The sequence below is a fragment of the Bufo bufo genome, chromosome 10, assembly GCF_905171765.1.
Source record: "Bufo bufo chromosome 10, aBufBuf1.1, whole genome shotgun sequence".
NCBI lineage: Eukaryota > Metazoa > Chordata > Amphibia > Anura > Bufonidae > Bufo > Bufo bufo.
Window position 1 is genome coordinate 26,971,028 of NC_053398.1, and position 21,028 is coordinate 26,992,055.

General features: G+C 44.0%; 1 protein-coding gene across 3 annotated transcripts in view; it reads left to right on the forward strand.

Annotated features, from left to right (window-relative positions):
- Positions 1-6,884: 6,884 nt before the first annotated feature.
- Positions 6,885-21,028, forward strand: part of MPPED2 (metallophosphoesterase domain containing 2) — a 173,942-nt gene continuing 159,798 nt past the window's right edge. The window contains exons 1-2 of one of the 3 annotated variants that reach the window (XM_040410238.1): positions 6,885-6,914; positions 7,018-7,202. The gene's annotated coding sequence lies outside the window, so the exon portion shown is untranslated. Of the gene's footprint in view, positions 6,915-7,017; positions 7,203-8,824; positions 8,995-21,028 lie in introns of those variants that run through there. The other 2 variants (XM_040410239.1, XM_040410240.1) reach the window with 2 other exon arrangements.

The following is a 21,028-nucleotide window of genomic DNA, read 5'->3' on the forward strand; positions in this document are numbered from 1 at the left end:
TAGTTAGGTGGTCATTAATCAAACAGGTATAAAGTAGAACTGGCTTAGTTGTCCATAGCAACCAATCAGATTCTACCTTTCATTTTGGACTGCGCCTTTGGAAAATGAAAGGTGGAATTTGATTGGTCGCTTTGGGCAACTAAGCCAGTTCTACTTTAGTCCAGTTTGATAAATGATCCCCCTACCTAAATACTTCCTTTATACTTTTGGTTCCACTCTTGTGTGTTTGGCTAACAAATCTATGCAAAAACTACGGGGGAGATTTATCAAACTGGTGTAAAGTAGAACTGGCTTAGGTGCCCATAGCAACCAATCAGATTCCACCTTTCATTTTCCAAAGGAGCTGTGAAAAATGAAAGGTGGAATTTGATTGGTTGCTATGGGCAACACAGCCAGTTCTACTTTACACCAGTTTGATAAATCTCCCCCTACGGCCTCTTTCACACGGGCATGTGCACCACGTTGCCGTATTGCAGACTGCATTTGCGGATCCGCAATACACGGGTGCCGTTTCGTGGGCATTCCGCATCACGGATGCGGACCCATTCACTTTAATGGGTCCGCAAATCCGGAGATGCGGAATGGTGCGGAACGGAACCCTACGGAAGCACTACAGAGTGCTTCCGTGGGATTTTGTCCCGTACTTCTGTTCCGCAAAAAGATAGAACATGTCCTATCTTTTTTCGGAATGGACGGATCGCGGACCCATTTAAGTGAATGGGTCCGCGATCCGCTGCGGCTGCCCCATGGACTGTGCTCGTGCATTGCGGCCCGCAGCAAGACCATGGGGCGCACACGCTCGTGTGAAAGAGGCCTACATGTGTGATTCCAGCCTAAGGCCTGATTCACATGTCAGCGATTCACGGACGCATGCTGTCCGCCTTCTCCACAGATACCACACGTACCCATTCATTTAAGGGCTCATGCACACAACCGCATGGCCGTGGTGCCCGTATTGCGGCCCGCAAACTTCAATGGGTGTGCAATCCGCAACGTACGACTGAAGATAGGCATTCACCTAATTTTTGTAGAGTGGAACCACGAATCGGAAGCCCGCCGAAGCACTGCGAAGTGGTTCCTGGGGCTTCAGATTCGTGTCTCCGCACCGCAAAAAGATAGAACATATTCTAACTTTGGCCGTATGTTGTAGATCGTGGACCCATTAAAGTCAACGGATCCACATCCGCAAACGTAGTGCATACAGCCGGTGCCCTGCATTGCGGACCGCCATTTGCTGCCCACAGCACAGGCACTGAGCCATTAAGCTTGTGTGCAGGAGCCCTTAATGTGTGCGCTCACAGTCCGCAGGTCCATGGTTTTTGCTTGGAAGCATGCCCTATTTTTTCCGTGCTCACAGATCCATTACAGTCTATGGGTCCGTGAAAAACATGGAAGCAACATAAATGCCATCCGTGTTTCATGGACCATTAAGAGGACATGTTCTGAAGATGAATTTTTAGCTGTGCAGTGCTTGTGGAACACGGATGACACACGGAGAACACAAAACTGACACAATGACCAAACACAGACTCTTCACAGAAATCTTCATAGATGAATCGCTGATAGTGTTGAGCGAACTTCTGTTTTAAGTTCGGCGTCTAAAGTTCGGCTCCCGGTTAGCGGAGAATCCCAATATGGATTCCAGATTCCGTTGTGGTCCGTGGTAGCGGAATCAATAATTGGCCATTATTGATTCCGCTACCACGGACCACAACGGAATTCGGAATCCATATCGGGATTCTCCGCTAACCGGAAGCCGAACTTTAGACGCCGAACTTAAAACAGAAGTTCGCTCAACACTAATCGCTGATCATCTCATCACAGATTTCATCATGGAAACGGACGTGAAAATCTGCATGAAATCGCCACCAAAACCGCACAGAAATTTGGCTTTTTCAGTGTTTTGCAGGCCGTTTTTAACGTATCCGTTTTTCAGTTTTTTGTTTCAGTAGTGTTTCCTGTTCCATTTTTCCATTCCGTTTTACCATATGGCATACACAGTATACAGTAATTACATAGAAAAAATTGGGCTGGGCATAACATTTTCAATAGATGGTTCCACAAAAACGGAACGGATACGGAAGACATACGGAGTACATTCCGTATGTGTTCCTTTTTTTTGCAGACCCGTTGACTTGAATGGAGCCACGGAACGTGATTTGCGGGCAATAAGGCTCCATTCACACGTCCGCAAGTGTTGTCGGCACCCGTTCCGCAATTGTGCGGAATGGGTGCGGACTCATTCATTCTCTATCGGGACGGAAGAGATGTGCTGTCTGCATCCGCATTTCCGGAGCGCGCCCCCGATCTTCCTGTCCGCGGCTCCGTAAAAAAATAGAACATGTCCTATTCTTGTCCGCAATTGCGGACAGTGGATACATTTCTATGGGGGTGCTGGCCGGGTGTGTTGCGGATCCGCAATACACTACGGACGTGTGAATGGACTCTAATAGGACATGTTCTATCTCTGAACGTAACAGAAATACGGAGACGGAATGCAGGGGGGTAACTAGAAGTGACTGGGCCCCACAGCAAATATTTGTAAGGGCCCACCCAGCGCGCTTCGCACCTCCCTCCTCCTGTGTAAACCCCACTCCTTTGGCACAGTGTAGCGGTATACTGTATATTGTGTGGCACAGTGTAGAGGTATACTGTATATTGTGTGGCACAGTGTAGCGGTATACTGTATATTGTGTGGCACAGTGTAGCGGTATACTGTATATTGTCGGGCACAGTGTAGCGGTATACTGTATATTGTCGGGCACAGTGTAGCGGTATTCTGTATATTATGTGGCACAGTGGATGCTATATGTGTATAACATAAACATATTTCACATGAAAACTTACAGTTACTTGACTTGGCCCTTGGGGGTCTCGAACGCCACTTCCACACTTTGGCCGGGGCTCGGCTGAGCTGATGTTGTGCTTTATCCTAATGAGAAAGATTTCATAATAAGGTTTTGGAGAAGGGGCAGAGGTATAGCAGAGCAGGGAGAGGCTGGTGCTGCTACTAGGGGGTCATACCATGGGGGAGTAATAAAGCCCACCATAATGCCCACCCCCCAGTAGTAATAATTCTCCTTATAATGTGACCAGTATCAGGTGCCTCCCCCCATGTGCCAGTATCAGGTACCTCTCTTTCCCCCCCCCCCATGTGCCAGTATCAGATGCCAACCCCCCCCCCCCTCCCCCCCAGGTGCCAGTATCAGGTGCCAACCCCTCCCCCCAGGTGCCAGTATCAGGTGCCAAGGTGCCAACCCCTCCCCCCCCCCATGTGCCAGTATCAGATGCCTCTCTCCCCCCCCCCCATGTGCCAGTATCAGGTGCTCCCCCGCTCCCCCCATGGCAGTAACAGTCGGGTATTAAAAAATAATAATAAACACCTCTACTTACCTTCATGTCAGCCTCTTCCTGTGTCCCGCCCTGTATGTCCATGTATGGAGTCAGTGCTTGTAATTCAGAAACGGATTCTGCTGGGATTCGAACCCACGACCTTCTGTATCAGAGGCAAAGCATCTAACCACAAGACCACAAGAGATGCCTTGCTGCTGATTGAAAAAATATGAGACTTCTACTGTTATAGCTGACATCTATACACATGACAGCTGCTCATATATAGAGATATAGCAGAGCTGAGTGTGCTGGGACAGCTGTCATATAGAGATATAGCAGTGCTGGGTGTGTTGGGGCAGCTGTCATGTGTATAGATGTAGCAGAGCTGGGTTTGCTGGGGCAGCTGTCATATAAAGAGATATAGTAGAGCTGAGTGTGCTGGTGCAGCTGTCATGTGTATTAGATGTAGCACTGCTGGGTGTGTTTGGGCAGCTGTCATGTGTATAGATGTAGCAGAGCTGGGTTTGCTGGAGCAGCTGTCATATATAGAGATATAGTAGAGCTGAGTGTGCTGGTGCAGCTGTCATGTGTATAGATGTAGCAGTGCTGGGTTTGCTGGGGCAGCTGTCATATATAGAGATATAGTAGAGCTGAGTGTGCTGGTGCAGCTGTCATGTGTATTAGATGTAGCAGTGCTGGGTGTGTTGGGGCAGCTGTCATGTGTATCGATGTACACTTAGCCAGCTATAACAGTAGTCTCATATTTTTTCAATCAGTTGTATTGCAGCCTTTATGGTTGTGAGGGTAAATGCTTTGCCTCTGATCCATTCAGACATTGGAGGTTGTGGGTTCAAATCCCAGACACATCAGAAGACTTTACTGTCTGTAAGATTAGATCACATTAGCGAGGGGGCCTGGTCGATATTTAACGAACTTGAAAATAAACTGTCACACACGCTGCCGGGACGCCGGGCCCCCTTGGCAGCCCCGGGCCCCGAAGCAGCTGCTTCCCCGGTAGTTACGCCACTGACGAAATGCATACGGAGTACATTCAGTTTTTTTTGCGGAACCATTGAAATGAATGGCTCCGTATTCGGACCGTATACGGAACGCAAAAAACGGCCCGTATACGGAACGCAAAAAATGTTGGTGTAAACGAGCCCTTAAACGCAGGTTTTTTTGCAGTTTCTAGGCGGTATTTGGTCCGGATTTGCTGTGTTTTTGGAAAGGGTGAAATTCGCACACAGAAAACACAACAATAATTGACATGCTGCAGATTTCATGCTGCGGACCCGCAATACGGATGGATTTTCACGTGAGCATACTAATATATCCACTATACAGACATATCATCAGTGTGTCAGTATATCATCAATTCTACTGATCAGTAAGTCCTTATTCAGACGTCGGCGAATCGCGAAGATGTGCTGTTCGTGTTCTCTACAGACAGCACACGTACCCATTGATTTTAATGTATGTATTCACACACCTATGATTCACCATGATCCAGGCTTACACCACGGAAGTATGCCCCATGTTTGTCTGTGTTTACTGATCCATTGTTGGTTGGGGTAAATCTTTCGAGGACTATGTGCACCATGAAATGCAGTGCAATCTGTAAGCAACGTGTTATAGAGCAGGAGGAGCTGAGCAGATTTAGGGCTCATGAGACGAACGTGTGCCGACCTGACCAGTACTGCCGCCCGAAAACAGCGGGTCTGCAATATACGGGCCTTGGCTGTTTTTGCACCGCATCATGGATGTGGACCCATTCACTTGAACGGGTCTGCAATCTGAAAGGTGAGGTGCGGAACGGAGTCACGGAACCCCACGGAAGCACTATGGAGCGCTTTCATGGGGTTTCTGTCCATGCCTACTGCATGCACTACTTTTTTGCAGTGTGGACCGTCGGATGCGTATCGCAGACCCCATTCAAGTGAATGGGTCCGCGTCTGCATACGGCGGCCCTACGGTTGGTGGCCATGCATTGCGGACCACAGTTTGTTTGTGTGCATTATAGGTTTGTAGCAAAATAGTCCTCAAAACCTGCATTTATTCATTTTATACAATGATATTTACCTGCCTAAAATCCAGAATATTCAATAATCTGGCACCTAAGAAGTCTCATTTCATACTATTTTCATATTTTGCAAGCTGTTTCTCTCTCTCTCTCTGGACATTGGAAACATCTCTCAATGTGTATACCTTTTAGCGTCCAACGCAAAAATATTATAATGTCGGTAGGACTATGTATGTGCAAGCATTAAAGGGTTTTTAAAGAAATTTGGTCATCAATATCGGATCGGCGGGGTCTAACTCCAGACATCCCTGCCGATCAGGTTTTTTAAGGAGGTCACTGGAGCTCTGGCAAGCATCGTGGTCTCTTCACAGTTTACCACAGCACCACACATTGAATAGTGGCTGAGCTTGGTATTGCAGCTCAGCGCCATTCACTTGAATGGGACTGAGCTGTGCCTAGGCCATGTGACTGATGTACGGTGATGTCACTGACCTAGGAAGAGGCCTAAGCACTCAAGGAGCGACGCAGCCTCTTCAAGCAGCTGATCTGCAGGGGTGCTGGGAGTCGGACCCCATACTATCTGATATTGATTACCTATCCTGAGGATAGGCCATCAATATCAAATTCACTGATAACCCCATTTAAAGATTTTTTTCATCTAATCTACTGTATTTACCCCTCTATTCATATTTGTATGTAATTTTATATGTGTATATATATATATATATATATATATATATATATATCATAAAAAATGTTTTTATTATCCCTCTAAATATATATATTGAGAAAGGCTTCATGTTGGAGCTGAAGCGTCGCATCACTTATGGGTGAATAAATAAATACATCCCTTTTTTTACCGCAATCTTTTTCAGCTATACAATTTGGGTAAGCCTCTCATTTGGAGCTAGCACCCATTCACAATATTGGTTGGTGCTGCCATATTTTTTACTTTATATATATATATATATATTACACACATAATGTATATGATACAAACAAAAAATAACATCATCTCTCCATGTATTTGCCCTAGGCTACAGCTACAAAGTGACGTGTTGCGCAACGAGAAAGTTGTGCGACATTTCATGCGATATATTTCAATGCAACATGGTGCGAAGCGACTGCCACCCAAGTTGATCTTTTTTGTGAAAATACATGAAATGTAGCCGTGTAGCCGTACCCTTAACATGAAATATTACAGCTGCTTGGGGTAAATATCCTGATGACCGTGAGCAGGTAGCTGCATAATCTTAAATGGCATCCCCCCCCTCCTCATTCGCCATGGAGATGAAGTGTCATTTTAGGACAAATCACCAGAAAATCTTGACCTTTGTTGCTACTCTATGAGACAGTTTAGAGAATTTGCTGGTGTGATTGACAGCTGTCACAGAGCAGCACCTTCCTATTAGATGTTACTATATTATATTATGGGACTGCAGTGAGAATGTTTGTTTATTTATATATCACCGCAACAATGTATCAACTCTGCAAAACATGAAACAAGCAAGAAGAAGAAGAAGAAGGAAGTGAGCAGCCTGTGAGGATGGGAGAGCAGAGGGTAGGAGGAGGTGACCCCAGGGGCAGCCCCTCTCTGCTCCCTGACCCAGTGGCAGCCCCTACTCACTGCACTCTCTGCTCTCTCTCTCTCTCTCTCTCCTCAGATCGAGGCTCTGCTCTCATTTTCCTCCCTGAGTCTCTCATTTCCACTCTGGAGCAGCCGAGGGACCCTCAGGGTCGAAGGTTTCACCCTGTCTGCTCCTTCTGACAGCACCTCCCGACCCCCCCAGCCCTCATGGAGGGGCTCCCAGCCCAGCACTGAAGGCAGCCCAGGGACACAGGCAGCAAGGTAAAAGAATCCTCATCCTCAGCCCACATTTTTATAGCAAAGAGGGGGGGGGGGGGGGGGATGTAAATCAGATAGAAACAACACACAAAGCCTGTGGGTTAGAGGTGCCTTGTCATTGCCAGCAGCAGGGCAGACAGGGGGCTGTGCCCCCCACCCCCACATTACAGCACAGGGCAAGGATGGGGGGGGGGGGGGTGCAGAGCAGGGGGCCACTCATTGGGCTTGTACTGGGTTGCATGATTTTTCTTTGCTAATTAATTGGAGAGCGACATGATCTGCCCTCTCCCTCCCACCTCTCTCCTCTTCTTCCTTCCTTCCCTTTCTGTCCCTCTACTTCCAGGTGGAATGGAGGGATCAGCAGGCATTATTTTGCAAGGTCTGGGGGGCATTGCAATGTCACATCAGGCCAAGGGAAGGGAGGCGGGGGGGGGGGGGGCACACACCACTGAATAATATTCCCAGGGAGATGTCTATTGTGATGGAGGCTGGGCAGTCATATACAGACACATCCCCCCCCCCTCCTCCTCCTCCTGCATATACACATATACTGTATGCACCGACTATTATATGCCATAGCAATTCTCTTGGTGATCTGAGGCCTTGGCCAGGCGAGGGGACTTGTGCGTTACAAGCAGAAAGCACATAAGTAAGTCGTTGAAACGTGTGCACAAAAAAAAACGAAAAAAAAAAGGGGCCTGTTATAATAGGCGCAAGTTAGATTTAAAAAAAAAAAAACTGGCATTCAAGGGGTTAAAAAGTCTTTGGCGCGACCACCGTGATATAAGGCTAGGGCTAGGTAGGACACTACGTAGCAGAGCCTTTCATCTTTTAAACCCATTGCATGAATTTTTTATTTTTTATTTTTTTATTTTTTTAACCCCGTCTAAAAGCTGGGGAGAGGTCGTCGCAGGTCTAAAATAATTTTTATTTAATTTTTTTGTTTTATTGAATATTTTCGGTTGGATGTTCTCTAAATCTAAGCACATTGTGATATTTATCTAGAGTGTGTATTTTGGTGGATTTAAGCTCCCAAAAAAAAATAAAATAAAATACTGGTATAATACTTTTGTCCTTAAACATCACATGGTACCACGCTATTTTTTTTATTTTTTTTTTGCTACACATCGTCATTTTAAAATACAAAAAGGTTGTTGTTGTTTTTTTGGACATTTCTTAAAAATATCCCCTTCGGGTTTTGCAAATCTAATATTAATGATTTACGGAATAATGAACCCAAAAAAATAATAATTGCAAGAATAATTATTATATAGGTTAAGACTCATCTACCCCATGCAGTTATCATAAAGAAGACGCCCTCCTTTCCCTGCCGCCTTTTAATAGCTTGTCCCCTAATAATCGCTCAACCTGTCATATTCCTGGCGCAGTGAAATAATATTAATATCTTTCATATATCCCCCCCCCCCTTCTTTTTTTTTTTTTTTTTCTCGTCTGTCATGTCCCCCAGACTCTGGATTTCACAGTGCAGCGGCCAGCCAAGTGCATGCTCATGTCACAGCCTTTGGTCACTGATTGTAATCAATCAATCCCAGAATAAGGCAGAGGGGAGGGGGAGAGAGAGAGAGAGAGAGACAGGGAGTGTGTCAGCCAGAGAAAGAGAGAGAGAGAGGACTGAGAGGAGACACTGAGGATCAGCCAGCAGGGAGATCTACAGGGGGAAGACCATCAGCGATCAGCATTCAGCCCAGCATGGACTTTAATAGGTAGCGAGCAGCACTCTCTATCAGCCTCACAGACTTTGCAAACTCCTAAAACCATCCCTTTTGCAGGAGAGGTATAGATTTTAGTGGCATGGATGGACCCTTTAAGAAAGCATCAATGTGCATGTCCATGTGTTTGCATCAGCTAGTGATACTATGTGTCTATCCATGCATCCTTGTATACTTATACCATGTATTTTTTTTTTGGGGGGGGGGGGAGATGTTTTGAATGGCAATGTTGTGTTTGACTTTCCTGCCTAAAGGGTTGATGTCATTGTGTATAGACCTATGCTATGAGGTCTGGGGGGAGCGAGAGGTTTTGAGCAAATACAGTATTTACGTGGGCACCTGCTTTGTGGGGTGGTAAGACTGGCATCCGCTGTAAGTGCAAACGTAGGGTCGAGGGGTGGGGGGGGGGGTAGCTCCTGGATTTAGATTGTGTAACGCCGGTTTACTTTGCTGATGTATTATATTGGTTCATTTCTTGGATGATTGAATTGCAGCGTGGAAGGCGAAATTCCTGCCAATTATCCGCAGCTAGTGTTTCCCAGCTCCGCAATTAAAGTACGATGCATATGATGTGGCACGTTTCGCTGCTGCAGAAACGGCTTCATGGACTTTCCAAATGCTTAGAAATTAATAACAGTTTGATTAAAACCCACAGTTATTACAATGGCCCCCCCCCCCCCCCCCCCGATACCATGCGTTCCAGAAGCCGGGACGGCTGCTGTCCTAAAGTCCACTTCATACTGATGCAGATGGGAAGCCTTTGTTCTGTACTTTCCTAGGATTTTAATTGTCGCGTAATAAAAATTATATCCATAAACAATATTGATACCTAGGACTGTCCTCCTCGTGTGATTGTAGGAGAGATTGGTGGGGGGGGGGGGGGGGGGGGGGGGGATGTAGAACTGATAGCTGTATACGATATCAGCCATAGCTGTGTGTATGGATGGAGAGTAATATGTTTCGTCTGTCTGTGATAAGTGGAGGATGTCATTATATATTATGGTCTAGATAGACGTGTGCGTGTCGGCGAAGTAGACGCAAGTTCATATCAAGCTGGATAATTCTGTCGCGTTCCAACTTTGGAAAGCGTCTACACATTTATCCGGATCTTTTCTTTAGACTGTACTGTATATATGTACAGGTAGATCCTGATTATTTGTGTGCATATACTCTACGTGAGAGTGTATATTATTGTACTAGTATATGTAGATAGATGATGGATAGAGCGTTATTTTGTAACCCGGTTGAATTTGTCATTTAGTTATCTTTAAGCATTTCTATAATTCCGTGACTTAAGGTGACTTATTAAGTTTATCGTCCTGCGCCAAACCACAGAGGGCAGATTGCCAAATTACAAAATGAGCTCTGCTTTTTGGTCTATAATGCATGTAAAAGTTTTAAATTGAGACACATCACATGCCTATAAATCTGAAGGCCCGTGGACACATAGCACAATATCTATCTATCGACTATCCTCTTTTCTGAAAAGTAAGCTATTTCTTGAGTTGGTAAAGTATTGAGTTTTGATTTTAGTATTGACGCATGTTTTTCTATCTTTCTATTTTTATGTAGAGAGAAATATCTATATAATATCTATATCAGTCTATATGTCAATTCATTCTACTAGTGAGTAGTAGGATGCTAAAGTTTGAATTCTTAAATATAATATTGAGACTTTATTATCTATCTATCTATCTATCTATCTATCTATCTATCTATCTATCTATCTATCTATCTATCTATCTATCTATCTATCTATCTATCTATCTATCTATCTAAAAAAAAAACTAAAAGTAGCAGCAGTACAGTCAATGTGATGCTGGGTGCAATCCCTCCTGAACTTGAGGCGAAAGTCCACAGACAATATCCAAAAAGCAAATGATGAGGCAGCACTCCGAAATCCGTGAAGGCTGTCAGACCTGCTTATTTCCCCAGTCGCAACGTTTCAGCCCAGCTCGATGATATTGGAGTGCTGCCTCCTCATCATTTGCTTTTTGAATATCTATCTATTTTTATGTAGAGTAAGCTGTTTTTGGGTTGATAAAGTATTGAATTTAAAATATAGTATTGCGATGTTTTAATCTGTCTTTTTTATGTAGAGAGAGAGTGAGATATAGATAATTCTAAGGGTCCATTCACGCGTCCGTAGAATGGGTCTGCATCCGTTCCGCAAATTGCGGAACGGGTGCGTACCCATTCGTTCTCTATGGGGCAGGAATGGATGCGGACAGCACACAGTGTGCTGTCCGCATCCGCATTTCCGAAGAGCGTCCCCGATCTTCCTGTCCGCGGCTCCCTAAAAAAATAGAACATGTCCTATTCTTGTCCGCAATTGTGGACAAGAATAGGCAGTTCTATGGGGGTGCAGGCCGGGTGTATTGCGGATGCGCAATACACTACGGATGTGTGAATAGACCCTAAGGCTCCATTCACACGTCCGTACTGTGTTTTGCGGATCCGTGGATCCGCAAAACACGGACACCAGCAATGTGCGTTCCGCCTTTTGCGGGACCGCACATCGCCGGCACTAATAGAATATGCCTGTTCTTGTCTGCAATTACGGACAAGAATAGGACATGTTCTATTTTTGAGGGGAATGGAAATGCAGACCCGGAAGTGCGGGTCCGCATTTCCGGAGCCGGGCAGCACATCGTGCAGCCCCATAGGAATGAATGGATCTGCAATTCGGTTCCGCAAATTGTCGTGTGAATGGACCCTATGTATTGTATAGTTCTACTATTGGACGGCGGTTTATTAAAGTTTGGATTCTAAAACAGAATTTTGAGTCTGTCTGCCTGTCTATTGGTCTGTCGGTCTCTGTTTCTCTCTCTCTCTCTCTCTCTCTCTCTCTCTCTCTCTCTCTCTCTCTCTCTCTCTCTCTCTCTCTCTCTCTCTCTCTCTCTCTCTCTCTCTCTCTCTCTCTCTCTCTCTCTTTATATCTTTTTCTTTCTCACTGTGTATCTCTCTCTTACTCTCGAACTCTTTCTTTCTCACTGACTCTGTATTTCTCAGTCTGTCTCGCTTTTTCTCACTCACACTCTCTCTCTCTCTATCTATCTATCTATCTATCTATCTATCTATCTATCTAGATACATCTCCATATGACAGTTTTACCAGTTGGTACCTAGTGGGTAATAAAATCACCCCATGTAGTATTTTCTGTATAGAGATCAACTTAAGTATTCTTTGTCCATAACTGATGTAGCAGAGCTGAATTTGCCTTTTTACTTCTCGATAATATTAAGCAATAGGTTTACCTGCAGTCCCATGTAAAGCAACTCTATCGTGATATCACAACGAGTGGGTGACTCTAGTTTTGCTTTATCTTTGATGCGCAGGAGCTGAGGCCTTGTTGTAAACTTTTGTGCTGTGCTGTTTGTTGTGTGCGGCTGTGATCGCAGGATGTTTACGTGCGGAATTATGTCTTCATCGTTATTGTGAGGTTTATCTGTTTCTCTGCTCCATTCGTTAACATCTGTCTGGTTATTCGGATTCTTGTAGGAACGCTGCCTTTGTGTATTTCGCATAGGTATTTACCTCACAGGAAGGAATAATTGTGTCATTTCTCACCGCGGCAAGAATCCAGTTGTAAATGAGGATAGCTGCGAGCCAGGCCGCGGAGGAAAGCAGGTGTTGTCTCAGAGAGAGCGGCCAATAAGAGGAAAATTAGGGAAAGCAGCTGCTGATGGGACAATTTTTGGGAGGTTTGATTGCATTTTTATTTTGCATCTGTAAAGGGACGATCTCTCATCGGATACGTTTTGGTCCAAGAAAATATATTTTTGGAAAGGATAATCGCGGCTTTATGTTTAGGATTTTAAAAAAACGAAGCAAATCGGATCCTGCGCGGCTACAGCAATACAGGACGTCACAGTATGTATAGTGTACGAAAGGGTTAAATAATATATGACATCACTGTACAGTGTGGACATAGAGGTGAAATGTAGATTATAAATAATCGGGGCGATGTCATGAATGTTGCAGATATAGCAAAGAGGAGTTTGTTATTTGGGCCATATTTATGGGCTTACATAGGACTTGAGGTGAAATGACGGCGTTGCTTTTTTTTGCTTAAAGGGAACCTGTCACCGGGATTTTGTGTATAGAGCTGAGGACGTGGGTTACTAGATGGCCGCTAGCCCATCCGCAATACCCAGTCCCCATAGCTCTGTGTGCTTTTATTGTGTAAGAAACCGATTTGATACATATGCAAATTACCCTGAGATGAGTCCTGTCCCTGACTCATCTTACATACAGGACTCATCTCAGGTTAATTTGCATATGTATCAAATCTTTTTTTTCTTACACAATAACAGCACACAGAGCTTTGGGGACTGGGTATTGTGGATGTGCTAGCGGCTATCTAGCAACCCATGTCCTCAGCTCTATGCACAAAATCCCGGTGACAGGTTCCCTTTAAGGAGTTAAACTTTGAGCACCAATTCAGATATCTATCTAAAAAACAAAAAACTCCACGGCACATCCCAGGCTTATATCAAATAAAGTGCATTTCAATCACCAAACAGCAACGTTTCAGTCCAATCACTGGGACCTTTCTGCTGTGCTGCTCACACCTCTTGGTTTTGTATATCTATCTATCTATCTATCTATCTGTCTGTCTGTCTGTCTGTCTGTCTATCTATCTATCTATCTATCTATCTATCTATCTATCTATCTATCTATCTATCTATCTATCTATCTATCTATCTATCTATCTATCTATCTATCTATCTATCTATCTATCTATCTATCTATCTATCTATCTATCTGTCTATCCATCTAATCTGTCCGTCTCTCAAGAGAAAGGTCCTGTGATAGGACTGAAACGTTGCTGCTGTGAACATGGGTGAATAAATCACTTTCTGCATACATCTGGAGTGCTGCGGTCTAGTTATGGTTATATCTATCTATCTATCTATCTATCTATCTATCTATCTATCTATATCATTATCTATCTATCTATCTATCTATCTATCTATCTATCTATCTATCTATCTATCTATCTATCTATCTATCTATCTATCTCTATCTATCCATCTGTCTCGTATCTATCTATCTATCTATCTATCTATATCATTATCTATCTATCTATCTATCTATCTCTATCTATCTGTCTGTCTATCTATCTATCTATCTATCTATCTGTCCTTCATATAACTATCCAATCTTATCTATTTATATTTTGCAAAGCTGAGTTTGTCATTTCGCATGACTGACTGACTCGTTCAGCTCTGCTACATACCGTATATGCATTTGCAATCCTATATACCGCTATACTTTGCATTTACAGTATAAAGATCTGAATCCATGCAGTTGTGTAGATTTCTTGTTATCGAGGATTAGCAGTGAAAAACTTCTAATAACTAGTTTTAGTACTTTTTATCTAGTTTTACAGAGTTTAAATATATATTTTTTGAATTAGACATTGTCAGGTGCCACATATCAGGCCGCTCTGTGGTGTCTGCAATATATATATATATTTGACTGGGGTTCAGTTCAGTCGACAGTCAATTTAGATCCAGTTTGATTCCACCCGAAATGAAAAGTGCTCCAGTTTGCCTGAAAAATTGTGCGGGATTGTAGCAGACAGGTAATCGGACTCATACGTGTAGTAGTATTTGGGATTTGACTGGTATGGATCCGAAATCTGAGGCCCTAGAGTGTACCTCCATATTACTCTCATTTTACGCCATGGGACACCGATATTTTTTCACGGTATTCATGAGAAATGGGGTGAAAAATAATCGGGGCATATTTCAAACTTTAGAGCTATATAAAATATGGTGCAATATTTGCTGGTCTATTGAGTACCTCTCCTTGAACCCATGGGCATGGCGATGTTCTGTGCCAGGGGCCTAATGCAGAAGTCCCAGGTATTGCCAGATAGAGTAGAATCCTTTTAAGAACTTATTCACACAACCGTATGGCTTTTTCAGTGTTTTGCGGGCCCGCAATGGATCAGTTTTTCTGTTTTTTTTGCTTCAGTAGTGTTTCCAGTTCCGTTCCGTTTTTCCATATGGCATATACAGTATACCATAATTACATAGAAAAAATTGGGCTGGGCATAAAAGTTTTAATAGATGGTTCCGCAAAAACGGAAGACCTATGGAGTACCTTCCGTATGTGTTCTGTTTTTTTAATGCGGACCCATTGACTTGAATGGAGCCACAGAACATGATTTGCGGGCAAATGTCCTGTCTTTAAACGGAAATATGGAAAAATGGAATGCATATGGATTTTTTTTTTGCAGAACCATTGAAATGACTGGTTCTGTATACGGAACGCAAAAAACGTTCGTGTGAACGAGCCCTAAATAAAAGGATCTGTCAAAAGTCAGACGATCAATTATTCTGGATTATCATATAAAAGAGATCACCGCTGCGGACACTACTAATACATTACACGTGCTGCCTGTCTGCGTCTAGATGTCTGTGTAGGTGGGAGCCTAGGAATTTTTTTTTTTTCTTTCTTTTTTTTTTTAATTCTTTTTTCCTACTAATTCTTTATTTTTATATATATTTTTTTTATATTTATATATTTTTTTTAATTCTTGAAGGTAATGATCTGCTGGCATGTCAGACACTGAGGGGTTAAAAGGTTGCCAGCATTGAACATCACAAGAAATTAGTAATCAAAGGACTACTGTGCAGACAGGCATGTGATGGAGTACAGGCCCGGCGCTGCCTGCCCTCTTTCCTTCAGTCCCCCCCTGTATCATATAGGCCAGGGATCAGCAACCTCCGGCACTCCAACTGCACTGAACTACAACTCCCAGCATGCACACTTGCCGGGCTGTTCTCATAGACGTGAAAGGAGGATTCCAGGAGTTGTAGTTTCAGAACAGCAGGCGTACCAGAGGTTGCTGATCACTGGTATAGGTCTTATTAAGGATTATATATATGTAGATGTATGTATATATTTGTAAGTATGCATGTATAATATATATATATGTATATATATATATATATATATATATATATATATATGTGTGTTTGTATAAAAATATTTAGTGTGTGTGTATATATATATATATATATATATATATACACTTTATATACATGGATATGTGTTTATGTGTACTGTATTGTATTAATTTAATATTTTTCTTTATTTTAATTATAAAAATGTATATTCAGTTTGCTTAACTTTATCTATCATTTTGAGGTTTCAGATTTGAGATCTGAAACATTGGCAGAGATTTATCAAAACTAAAGCATAAGGCCGTATTCCCTCCGAGATATATACGGACCGTGCGCAGACCATATGTCCCGGAGCGGCATACATCGTGCGCACGGGAGAGCACAGCATCATAGGTTACAATGATGCTGTGCAGGTCGGGCCGCCCACGGGACTATTGTTCTGCACTCATATGATCTTGTCGGGCGGCCCGACCTGCACAGCATCATTGTAACGTATGATGCTGTGCTCTCCCGTGCGCACGATGTATGCCGCCACGGGACATATGGCCCGCTCGAGGAACGTATATCTCGGAGGGCATACGGTCGTGGGCAAGAGGCCTACTGCGCATGCTCCGGCGAACGGCGCAAAACCATCGGCAATGTGGGCACTTGCGAGTGCTCATTTGCATATCTAGGCCAAAATTAGAGGGGTTGCCGTAACACCCTGTCAGAATGTCTATGGCGAACAAGTGCGCGCCTTCCCTTCATGCAGCTGATCGGCAGGGGTGCTGGGTGTGGGACCCCCCGCTGATCTGATATTGATGACCTATCCTGAGGATAGTAGAATAACAATGATTCAGAGCAGCACCCATGGACCTTCTCGACAATGCCGGAACGCAGCAGCCTGTCCACGTCCGTAGATCCCCAACGGTCCACAGTTCAGTAATCAAACAACAGGTGACGGCAGCATCTCCAGTCGATCCATGAGGATGTACAAAAAGAGCAATCAAGTGCAATGTTTCGGCTACATCCTAGCCTTTATCACTGAATATTATGCTCGATAAAGGCTAGGATGTAGCCGAAACGTTGCACTTTATTGCTCTTTTTGTACATCCTCATGGATCGACTGGAGATGCTGCCGTCACCTGTTGTTTGATTACTGAACTGTGGACCGTTGGGGATCTACGGACGTGGACAGGCTGCTGCGTTCCGGCATTGTCGAGAAGGTCCCTGGGTGCTGCTCTGAATCATTGTTATTCTACTATCCTGAGGATAGGTCATCAATATCACAAGCCTGGAGAACCCCTTTAAGTATTCTAAGAATAAGGAATTCTATATTCCCTTTCCTTGCTTTGCACGCATCAATGAATTTAATATTCTTGACCTATAACCACATAAGCCAATAATAAAGATGTAGCAGAGCTATGTTTGTCTCTTAACCCTATGGAGTAGTTGCAGTCCCATGTAAAAAAAAAAAAATGTCATAATGCACCATGGTGGAAATTTATCAAAGGAAAACTGACTTAATCACTTCCCCCGTAGCCACCAATCAGAATCCACCTTTCATTTTCGTGAAAAATGAACAATGGAATTTGGTTGCTATGGGCGACTAAGCCAGTTTTTCTTTACGCCAGTTTTGATACATGGCCCCCAGCCCCATTATGTAATGGACAGGGGATCTGCCTGTGACTGTGGAATTTGGCGCTATGTGCGTGTCCTCGTTTAACCCCTGTATACAGTATGAGGCTTCCCGATTTAACCAGTTCCTATCTGTTGTCGGGCTGCAGCCTTGGCTCGTTCACGTAGCACGCCTTGCTTGCAGGGAACGTTTACACTAGGCCGAGTGTTCATCTGGACTGGTTAATGTAACCCCCACCCCGGCGTTGTGCAGCATATGGACTGCCATATCCAATAGGTTGTAAAATAATAAAGTAACTGACCAGTGTTTTACCATCTGTCCTAAAAGGGGCGCTTGTTGAACATTAACCACGAGACCCTGCGAGGCCGTCAGACTCCTGATTAATGGCCTCTTTGCCTGTTTGCAGTGTCCCTTTTAATATTAAATGGGTTTTCCGGTTTTACATAAATGAAGCTTAACCGCTCTACAATTAAAAAGTTAATCTGTTTTGAGGGAGATCTATCAAGAGAGAAATCAGTTTTTGCAGGTGTCTGCGTTGCTGTAATTCGCCCCAAAATTTGCCCCAAATGTATCCAATGTCACACAGTGTTTGATGACTTTGGTGCATCGTTAAATCTATTGCGATGTTCATCCGTTTCTATACCCCTCCCCCCACCTTTACTAGAGTAGGGTTGCGACATAAAAAAAAGTCGCAGTTGATGATAAATCTAGTGACTCATTTCCGTTAAACACTTTAAGGGCTTATGCACACGGCCGCAGTTTTTGTCCACATCCGATCCGTATTTTTTTTGGCGGATCGGATGCAAACCCATTCGTTTCAATGGGGCAGCAAAATATGCAGACAGCATATCGGCGGCCTGCTCTCAGCCAGGATCCGTGTTTTGTGGATCCACTTATGGCCATGCGCGCGAGCGCTAAGTTTGCAGGGATGTTCCTGACCGTTTTTTGCGGAGTTAGCAGTTGCAGGACAGCAGGCTCCCCATAGAAAAGAAAGGGTGTCTTTTTTTTTTACGGTCTCTGCCTTCTCCAAACGGCGCCCAATAAACGCTGTTTCTACAGATCAAGAAGCGGAAATACGATCACTGGCTGGGGATCTGCACAAGCTGCTGGGTCTTAGCAAACTCAGATCAGCTCTGCGGTGAGATTGAACAGACTTGTACAACTTCTGGAGGCTGTATTCCCCCAAAATACGCCAGCCAACAATAAAAAAAACTTTTTGGCCGCAAAGTGCGGTCCACTGACCCATTCAAGTCAATGGGTCTGCAAAAAGAAAAGCAAATGTCATACGGACGTCATCCACATTTTGTGGATCCGTGTTTTGTGGACAGCAAAATACATACGGTCGCGTGCATGAGACCTCGGATTGCTGTCAGTGAATGAGAACATTGGTGTTTACTTTCGGAGGCTGTAAACCTGTGCATAGCTAGTCTTGCTTACAGCGGAGAAGTGGATACGATCAGCGCTCTGTGAGCTAAATGCCTCATCGCCACCTGCACAGATCTTACTAAGGGATCATGCACGCAACCGGATGTATTTTGCGGTCTGCAAAACGCGGATCTGCCCAAAAAAAAAAAAAAAACGGATGATGTCCGTGTTGCATCCGTTTTTTGTGTGGCTCCATTGTAACAATGCCTGTCCTTGTCCGCATATGAACACGGAATGCACGTTATTTCTGTTTTTTCGCTGCCCCATTGAAATGAATGATACGGAACGGACACAGATAAAAAAAAAAAATGTTCGCGTGCATGAACCCTAATGGCGCATTTACATGGGATATTTTGTACTACAAAGTTATTATAACCTGTGTGTTTTTTTTTTTTTTTTATGAGGTTTTGAATGCACCATCAAAAACATCCTATGTACATGCACCTTAAAGGGGTTTTCCAAGATTTTATTACTGATGACCTACCAGGAGGATAGGTCATCAGTATCTGATCGGTGGGGGTCTGACACACCCCCCGGGACCCCTGCTGATCTGCAATTTTGAGAAGGCTCCGGCTCCTGTGAGCGCCACGGCCTTCTAGCGGCTTTTACTAACTAGGCCATATGATATCGCGTTCATCGGTCACGTGGCCTAGGCGCAGCTCAGCCCCATGGAAGTGAATGGGGCTGAGCTGCGATACCAATCACGGCCACTATACAGTGGACGGCGCTGTGCTTGTTTAGATGTGAGAAGAGGGGGTCCCGGGTGTTGGACCCTCACCAAAGATGGGAGGTCATCAATAAAAAAAAAAAATGAATAGTTTGATACACTGCAGTCCAGGCCGTTTAGCTCACAGAGCGTTGTGTCGACTGGTTACAATTGTATCTACTGTGTGCCTATATTTATGTTTGATATATGATGCTTTGTTGTACAGATGTAGCAGAGTTAACAGTCACAGTCATATAATGGGTTAACTAGGTGTGATAACCAAGTGTGACTGTTAACTCTGCTACATCTGTATTATCAGTACACGGTAACACAGTGCCACATGTATACCATATGGTGGCTCTGCAAAGCATGGTATAGCGGATATATTCTCCCCTAGAAGCAAGGCCATACTGTATCAACATATGCTATAATCTTCACAATGTATCTTCATATGGAACATTGCACAACGCATTACCATGGAATCCAACAACAAAAGCATGCCCTATTCCATCAGATGCCGAATTATGGAGGAACAGCGTGGAAATGACAGCATATGGCGGCACAGTATGTCACTCCGATATCTCCTAATGCAGTACTGAGGCTCTGTATAACCCAACTATAAGCGTGGGGTCGTAATATGGTGGTGCACATGAGCCGCGCATCCCTTCTGCTGGGCCGCGGCGGTAGAAATGTTCTCCGACTGGGTAACTGCTATAACCACCATCCGTCAGTGATGGAACAACATGGGTATTTATTGCAAAACCTGCTGAATAATAGTAGTATAATATGAGGGAGCATGATCCGCCATAGAAATGTATTCGCAGGTCATGGACAGAATGCAAAAGGAATCTGCGCAAAAGTAAATGGCGATAACAGAGGCATTCAACGGCTCGAATACGAAGCTGACATTGCAGAGAGGGTTTTGTCATGACAACATACTTGTCAATGCCCACGTCCAATCAAATAAAATAAAAAAATTCTATTCAGGGCAACAAAAGGCGAATCTGATGCCTGTAGCTTTTATAGTTCTTATTCCCTAGGCTGTAATAATTTGTTCTAAAAAGATATACAAATAATACAATGAATGTTTGGGCAGATTACAAAGTATCTACAATGTCATAAACAGAACGTACACATAGGCGTCTACGAATATAATAAGACTCAAGATTCAATGGTGTCATGGTCTGATATTACAGCCCAGTCATGGGGCTTGTATTGGGGACCCCAAATGGCATCCTAGACTACTAAGGCCTCATGCACACGACCGTTCCGTTTTTTTGCGGTACGCAAATTGCGGATCCGCAAAACACGGAAGCCGCCCGTGTGCCTTCAGCAATTTGCGGAACGGAACATGCGGCCCATTGTAGAAATGCCTTTTCTTGTCCGCAAAACGGACAAAAAATAGGACATGTTGTTTTTGTTTTTTTTGG